Below are 9,267 nucleotides of genomic sequence, written 5' to 3'. Positions count from 1 at the left end.
TTTTGGTTTTTCATGTTATTATTTTTTCTCTGTGATTTTGACATGTGAATTTCTTTTGTAGTTTCTGATTCTTGTGAGTCTCAAGCCTTCAAGTTTAGGTCTGCTTCTTTTTGTAAACTTTATATGTCTTTGTGGTTTACTTTTGGGGGATGGAAAGCTGGTTCCTCTAAGCTTCCAGTTCCCTCTTTTGATTTTATATTGGAGTAGCCAGATTGCTTTTGTCTTCCGGATTTTCCACAGAGGCCCAAGTCAGATGAGAATCAGATGCTCTCAGGCTTTCTCCTAAGGTCTGGGTCCTTCCAGGAAAGATTTTGGCCTCAAGAATTTGGGGGTTGGACTGGCCTGGGAGCAGGGCCCAGGAAAGATGCTGCTCTAGGGCAGCTGGTGCCCATGCCACCCAGAGATGCAAAGAAGGTGGGGGTGGGAAGCAGCCCCAAGGGCTCCTGAGGACTGCGCTGAGGAGCAGGTTTGGTCTGGATATAAAAGACCAGGAAGAGGAACGGTCAGCCCCTGTGTCCAGGAAAGAAGCTGGTGGGTCATGCAAGCCCTGGGAAGTAGAGGAAGGTGTGGGCGGGGCCAGGCCCAGATGCAAAGTATCAGGAAGCAGTGGTGGTTCCCCAGGTGTCTGGGGCACCAAGACAAGGAATCCCAAAAGCATTTTTTTTTAAACCTCTCTCTCTCTTTCTCTTTGTGATGTTTGCATGTGGACATACCTAAGTGTGAGCACGTGGAGCATGTGGAGGACAGAAGCTGATGCTACTTGTCTTCCCTCACCACTCTCCCCATTTATTTATATTTTATTTATTATTTTTATTTTATGTGTGTGAATGTATTGCTGGCATGTGTGTTAGTGAACCCAGGTTGTGCAATGCCTTCGGAGGTCAGAAGAAGGTATTGGATACCCTGAAATTGGAGTTACAGATGGGTAGCCACCATGTTGGTGCTGGGAATCAAACCCAGGTCCTCTGCAAGAGCAGTCAGTGCTCTTAACCACCTCTTCAATCCCATTAATCAATCTATCTATCCATCCATCCATCCATCCATCCATCCATCTATTTATCATCTATCTATCTATCTATCTATCTATCTATCTATCTATCTATCATCTGTCTAATTATTTGAGACAGGGTCTCATTATATCACCCCGGCTGGCCTGGAACTCTCTATGTAGACCAGGCTAGCCTTGAACTTACAGAGATCTGCCTGCCTCTGTCTCCTGAGTTTGGGGATTAAGCTATGCCAGGTTCTCCACCTTTTAAAAAATAATTATGCTGGGTGTGGTGGCGCACGCCTTTAATCCCAGCACTCAGGGGGCAGAGGCAAGTGGATCTCTGTGAGTTGAAGGTCTGCCGGGTCTACATAGCGAGTTCTAGGTCAGCTGGGGCTACAGGGAGACCCTATCTCAAAAAACACCAAAACATTTTTTTTTAATTAATTACTTATTTTTGAGACAGGGTCTCTCACTGAACCTGTAGCTCACCAATTGGCTAGACTTCCTGCCAGTGAGCCCCTGGGATCTTCCTGTCTCTGCCTTCCAAGAGCTGGGAGTATAGGCTGCCAGGCCATCCTTTTATGTGGGTATTGAGGATCCAAACTCAGATCTTCATGCTTGTACAGCAAGCATTTTATCTGCTAACTCATCTCCCTAGTCCAGTCCTCCACTTATTTTTAAGTGTAAGGCCAGTTGTGCTAGAGTTTTTGCTCGCAGAAGAAAACACACTCTAGAAGATTGTAGGCCCTGTACAATCAGTGCCTGCTCATCTCTTTAGCACCATCTCTCTCTCTCCCTTGGGGGCAGGGCTCCAAAAAGAGGTAGGACCTTCTTTCTCAGAATGTCTCCAAACTACCAAACTACTGCCTTTGGGGCTTTTGCTCTTGCAGTCCCTTTGTAAGACTCTCTTCTCTCACTTACACTAAGCTATTCCTTCTTTCATTCCAGACTCAGCTCAAACATCCCTGCCTCCAAGAAGCCTTTCTAAATTATTCTAATGTAGCTGCTCCTCACCCACCCCAAATATGAAGGCTGGGGGAGTAGCTCAGTGTGTATAGGGCTTGGCTCGCATGCACAAAGCCCTAGGTTTGATAGCCAGCACCCCATAAACTATGCATAGTGACACATGCCTGTAATCCCAGATCTTGGGAGGTAGACCAGAAGTTCAAGGTCATCCTCAGCTATATATCTAAGTTAGAGGCCAACCTGGAAGATTCTTGAGACCCTGACCAAACAAACACCAAAACTTCAAAATCTCACAGAAAATAAAGGACCCAAGCCTCTAACCTTTTAGGTTAGTTCCCATTAATACAATGGAGTTCACATACTTTGGAATAGCAGGTCTCCGACAGGATGGAAAAACAAAGTCCTCATTTTTTGATGTACTTTTGTAGAAGCTAGGAAAACTTTTCAAATGTCAAGTGCAAACAAATTAGCTGGAGGTTTCCTTAAGTCTTATGTAAACTCTGATTCTGTAGGAACGAGTTCTGCATGTTTAACAAACTTCCAGGCATTGCTGGTGCTCTGGGGACCACATTTTGAGTAGCACAGGTTGAGGGAGCAGGAGTTTCTTCTTCTATATGGAACAGTATCTGTGGCTATCACCATGAACCTGGAGCTGTCCTAAGGCTCCTAACATAAGGGAAGACTTAGACCTTTCAGTGTCCAATGGCGTAAGGTGGCCCAGTCCAATAACCACCCTCCTACCAGTGCTTCCATTCCTCTGCAAACATCTTTCCTAGACTTTCTGAGCAGCCCAGGAGAATCTGATATGGGAAAAAAACCTCACTCTGTCTTAGCAGATCACAAGCCAAAGGCTTTCCCTCCATAGAATTCATGTCTCAGCTCATTCTGTATGCTAAAAACTAAGTACCACCATGCAATTCAAATCTATTAATATTTATAGAGTACATGCTGTATGTCTGCCCAGTTTTAGAGCTCGAGGTATGGAGATAAAACATACTCCCTTTCCCAGAAGCCTAGTCTAGTGAAAGAGGTAAGATGAAGAAACAAATGCTCTAGTCATGATGAAATGTGAACCTTTTTATACTGGAAGATTCTAGTGTAGAGTGAAGTTGAAAACTATCATATCAGCTTAATGAAATGAATGCTCCCATCTTGTTTGACTCAATATTTGGCAAAAACAATCACTTTGAATGCCAATGAGCATGATAGGGAAAGGAGGGTGAGCAGTAGGCATCTCAGAGTGCACTAAACTCTGAGTACTGTGCTTGGCCCATTTCCTGTCTGTGAAGAAGAGGGGGTAAGACAGGTAATTCCACTTAGAGAGTTCCAAAAAGAACTGAAAAGAACCTTGACCCTGGGGTTCAGACATGGGTTTCATTCTGAAAGAGGACTGAGATGCTTTCCAAGTGGACAAGAGGAAGAAAGTGCAAGGACATTAGTGTGGGGGCCAGTGGGTATGTGTCAAAATTCTTCAGCTCTCCACCAAGAACAAGTGACTGAATGGTGTGGCTGTGTACTCAGAAAACACCATACCCATTCACACCTCAGTTCTGTGGAATTTGCACATGGCACAAAATATTATGGTTTTGATTTTTTAAAAATTATACAATAAGGTGAAAAACCATTCTTAGCACAAGAACACTAAAAAAACAGGCAGGGACTGGGATTGGAGGCATTTGGCCATTGGGCTATGTTTTGCTGGCTCCTAGGTCAGAGCATAGTTGGGTAACAGGAAGTTGGGGAAAAGGCTAGAACAAACTATGATCAAGGAGCTTAAATTTTGCCTCATAGACAGTAGGAAAACTCTAGGTGCTCTCTGACCCAGGCAAGACGTGTTCAGATGTGACACAGGGAAGTTCTATACCATCTAAGGAAGGAGGAAAGGCTACGAAACCTAGGAATGGGTCCACATCTAAAGGAAAGCGTGGTTTCTTCATTTTTAGACTTGATCTCATTGTGTAATCTAGTCTGGTTTCCAATTGGCTTGGTGTACCCCAGGCTGGCTTCAAGTTCACTAGCTTCTTACCTCATCCTCCCCAGTGCTGGGATTGCAGGCATGCACCACCCTGTTATGAAGACAGTAATTTGACTCAAGAAAAGAAATTATTGCAGGCATCCTTGAAAAGCTTTAGCAAAAGCTATTTGCATACAGAGCGATAATTAAACTTTTTTTTGGTTTTGTTTTGCTTTCCCATGAAAACAAACCCCACCCTCTGCTGGCACTAGTTTGTGTTAGTCTAAGTACTTGAAAACAACAAATGGCATTTTCTTAATTACTGTAAGACAAATAATATTTATTAACACAAGTTGCCTTTGCTTGTATAATACAATGCATTGAGGTTTTTATCCTATATCTGTCTGATTGCATGAACATGATTCAAAGCTGGGAGGGCCAATGCTCTGCCTATTGGCAGAGAAGATACAATTATTACCAAAGTGCAAAGCACTGGTAAATATTTATCAGCTTAGTCTATGGGAAAAAAATATGCATGTGCACATACATAAATAAAATTTTTTAAAAATTTTGCTGACTTAAAGGATGGGTAGCACACAGTCTCTAAGTCATTACAAGCTGTACACTATTGTAAATCCCATATAGGGAATTGATTCTTATAGAAGTTTTTATTGATTTTTGCCAATAAAAATGCTTGCATCATCAACCAATCTGTGTTTGCAGTTTGACCATGATTTGACACAATAAAATGTGGAAGAAATGCTTATTATTTAACTCAGCAAAGAAGTTGCTCGTGTCGTTGACAAATGAGTGTGGCTCTGACACAAACACCACTTGACATTTGTATATGTTAATGAACAAGGCTGAAGTGAACCAGTGAGGATGCATGTAGTAACTTCATCTGCAAAAGACAGCAGGCAGCCCTCTCTCTGCATCATAAAATAGTTTGCAAATATTGTGAGGATTTGCTCTCAAACATCTTCACTACTCACAATGCAGTGGCTGCTACTATGACTTATTACAACTATAATCTTCAACATATTAATAACACTTCACCACTTCATTTGGTTTACTCAACAAAACAATGAGTTAAGCCATGATTTTTGCCCATTCCTCTGGTATAAATGTGCTACCATGCATTTCAAGCTGCCAGAATATGGAATTGGGGAGAGATGTGCAGTAACACACCACTACATAGTATTTCTACTGCACAGATGCAAGAAACAACCCAAACCCACACCATTCTTGAAGGTGGGATAATCAGCTCTCCTGATCAGCCCCACTGACCCCAGCAGAGCCCTGGTTTATACTTCCTTAATCTAGGACTTCCCCTGACATTGCACCATCAAATGTCACTTATAGAGACTTCATTTGAATGACAAAATGAATAGTCCTCATGTCCTGATCTGTAAAATTAGCTGTGAATAAACCTGCTTGTTGCACATTTTCCAAAACCAGTTTTAAGGTCATCCAGAATGCATTCTGAGGATAAGCCTCTCAGTAGTAACATTATCTCTTATGGTATTTTCCTTCTGTGTTGAAACTAACACAAAACATGGGGAATGAAATCATGAACGCTATAGCAGGGAGGTGCCTTAAAAATGAGCTCATCTGGGGCTAGGGTGTAGCTCAGTGGAAGAGCATCATTAAAAAAAAAAAGCTAGTCTATCTTCTCTGCTATTTTCACATGTGTTAACTAAGTTCAAGGAAGCTAATTTACTCAACACAAAGTTGGCACTCAAATCTAAATTTTCCTTTGTCTTACAAGATCCAGGGCTAAATCTTCCCCTGCCTCCAACCCCCACTGCAGACAAGTAGGTCCCTTTTACAACACTGTTTCTGAAAAGTACTTCATGCTGTGGAAAAGAAACTCCCAGTGATGTTTCTATGTCACAAGAGTGAGTCTTTTTCTTCCTCCTTCCCTCCCTCCCTCCCTCCCTCCCTCCTTCCTCCCTTCCTTCCCTTCTTTCTGCTAGTGCTTCTATTTTATTACAGTTTACTACACTTCCTTTAAGGCACAGATCTGTCCATTCCAAGAGTAATCATTTACAAGTTAATAGCAAGTAAACTGGACAGGTCTGTGTTAAACCAGCCAACCCTCAGGCAAATTTCAGTTAAGAACACATTTGATACTTTGAAGGAGAGTGAAAAATCTCAGGTTCTTGTGAACTACTAGAAGCAGAACACTTCCTTGGAAAAGGAGCTCTCAGCCAATCTCATGTTCCCTTTTCTTTCTTTCTGTCAGTTTTCCATCTGTGATATAATACCTGAAATAAACCAACTTAAGGAGGAAAAGTTTATTTTGACTTACAGAGTCAGAGGTTTCATTCCCTGCTCATTTGGCCCTGTGGTGAAGCAGGACATCATGGTAGAAGTGTGTAGCAGAGGAAAGCTGCTCATTTCACAGCAGATGGGAAGCAGAGAGAGGTTGGAAGCTGGACTCCAAATATCACCTTCAAGGGCAGGCCTGCAGTGATATTAATACTTCCTCCAGCTGCTAAAGGTTCCACCCCCTGCCCCTAGAGTCATCAACTGGTACATCCAGAGGATAATGTTATATACTATATATACTGTTATATACCTCTAATATAGTATATTAGAGGTCTGTATGCTTTTATCCATAAGTTTTTAAGTCTTCAAAGCCTTGAAAGAATCTAGCTGTAGATTTTGAGATAGGGTCTCACTGTGTAGCAGCTCTGGCTGGCCTGGAACTCACTATGTAGACCAGGCTGGCCTTGAACTCACAGACATCTATCTACCTGCCTCTGCCTCCCGAATGCTGGGACTAAAGGCATGCGCCACCACATTTGGCCTCATAACTGTTATTTTTTTTTTAAATTGATTTTTTCCAGATATTTTTAAACTTAAAATTTCCAGATAAAGGAGTCTAGGCCTCTTATGGTATTCTCAGCATCCTCCTCTCTTGATGCATAAAAAAATGTGTATATGCAGGTTGGGGCTGTAGCTCTGTGGTACAGTGCTTACTTAGTATGTTCATGGCCTTGAATTCAACCTCCAGTATCACACACAGAAAACTGTGTAATATTTTCTTGATTCATGTTCAACTTTTAATTTTTAAGTTACATTTATTTGTGTGTGTATATGCATATGTGGAGGTCAGAGGATAATTTGCAGAAATCAGAAATGGGTCTTCTCCTTCCATCACATTGGTTCTAGGGATTGAACTCAGGTTGTCCGGCTTGGTAGTAGGTGCCTTTAACCACTGAGCAATCTCCTCAGCCCCATGTTCAACTTTCATTGTTCTTCAAATATATTCATGTTAACTTCAGAAAGGTATTAGTTAAGTTTGGCTCTGGCCTTGATTTAGCTCCAGACCTTTGTACTAGGCAAGTAAGATTTTTAAAGGGATGATGGAGGACTAACTTGCTTCAGGGCTTCATCAATCTGATTTCCCCTTCCCACCACCAATGAGAATGGAAGCTGCTTAGGAAGGCAGGATAGAAAACATCAAGCTTAATTTTGTCCTTGTAGGTGAGTTGTTTGCTTAGTCGTATACTAGATGTCAAGGAAAAATGCTACTTTCTCTTAAATTCATCAGAGAGGAATAGCCTCACAGAGACCAGCTCTCTAAAAATCAAAACTTGAAAAATGACAGGGGATACTCTTCAACCTCAAAAGAAAAAAGGACTTATAGGTGGGAGAGAACAGAAACAGCCTTGTGTAGGAGTGTATTACTATAATAGCCTTGAATTAATAAGCTCTTACATAAGTTACATAATAGAGGAGACCCCCGAGGCACTAAAAAGATGAAAATAGGGCTGGGCGTGGTGGCGCACGCCTTTAATCCCAGCACTTGGGAGGCAGAGGCAGGCAGATCTTTGTGAGTTCGAGGCCAGCCTGGTCTACATAGGGAGTTCCAGACCCTGTCTCAAAGAGAGAGAGAAAGATCTTTGTGAGTTCGAGGCCAGCCTGGTCTACATAGTGAGTTCCAGACCCTGTCTCAAAGAGAGAGAGAGAAAAAAAGATGAACATACACAAAGGGTAGAAAGTGGTAGAGTGGTGTGCGGTTTTTTTATTGCAATTTATCACTTAGTGCAATAATAAAAGCTACCCACTAGCACAACTATTTCAGAAAGCTAAAGTTCACATGCAGTGCTAGTTAAATACCGGAATCCATACATAATGTCTGACCCCAGCTGCCACCTCACACAGCAAATTCTTACATGGGAGCTTTAAAAAGAATGACTGGTCCACTGTCCTACAGCATCAGGAGACCACTTTTGTCTCATGGTTAGGGTTTCCAATGTCTCCCACACTTCCTCCTTTTCAGATGCACAAAAGGTTTTTGTAAAGTTTCTTTTGGTTTTATTGCTGGCAGCTAAAGAAACCATGCCACATGCCTGGTGGAGTTAATAGGGTGTGATTTTGACTAATGTCAGAACTTCTGGCTTTTTAAATATGGCTGAGAATTTCCTTACCAGCTATAAATGAAAATCTGTACTAGTTCAGACACTTTATTGAACCAGTCAACGTATGTCTGAAATTGGCTGGCTGGTGGTGTTTGCTGCACGTCCTTTGGGAGCCATAAGGAATGGTTGTCGCTATCCTTTCATCCACTACTTCTGGTTCCCTCTGGTCCTCCCACTCCCTCTAGAATGTCATTATAGGGTGATCTGTAATCTTCCCAGGATGAAGCTGGGCTAGCACCCTAAGAATACCTGTAGTTGTACAAGCTTAGGAAACATGACGCTCACTAGGGCATAAGTCTCTTCTAAATCTAAAACTGGAGTTTGAATCCCCATTAAGCCCCACACTTTGCACTTTTCAGCCAACTCCCTTCTATGCAAAATACCCATCTTTTTTGCCTCCTTAAGGCTCTGAGGATGGCATGGCTATAAGGCACACAGACACTATGTCACTGTGACTGGATCCCAATTTTCCTGAGGCTAGTCCCGCTCGGGTGCAGGAGGTGTCTGCCTTGGAGCAGGGGTGTCCGGGCAGAGCGCAAAGTCCTGTAGGGGGCGAGCTCCACACACTGTGGTCTTCTTTGGCCCTTGACTGAGGTTCTGCTGAGGAACTCCGAGGGTCCTTCACTCAGGGGTGGGATTGGCCAGCAGAAAGGTGGTGTCCGGGTCAGCGGGGCCGAGAGACCGAGCTTTGGGTTCCCGTGCTCGCCGACCTGGGACGTACACCTGGGCCCCGCGGCGAGTCCGGGGGGGTCGGTGCGCTGCAGGTCGGGGCCCGGAGCGCATCCTCCACCATTGCGCGCCGCGCGCCCCAAGCGCTGAGACAATGCGGCGCGCAGTGGCCAGGGTCGGCTGGCGGGCCGGGGCGCGCGCCGCCTTCCTTCCTGAAGCCTCGGCTTCCCGGCGGCACGGCGGCGGCGAGCGCGCCC

Source organism: Nannospalax galili, unplaced genomic scaffold, assembly GCF_000622305.1.
Source record: "Nannospalax galili isolate Female #2095 unplaced genomic scaffold, S.galili_v1.0 scaffold100, whole genome shotgun sequence".
In the NCBI taxonomy this organism is placed as follows: domain Eukaryota; kingdom Metazoa; phylum Chordata; class Mammalia; order Rodentia; family Spalacidae; genus Nannospalax; species Nannospalax galili.
This window is presented reverse-complemented; position numbering follows the sequence as displayed.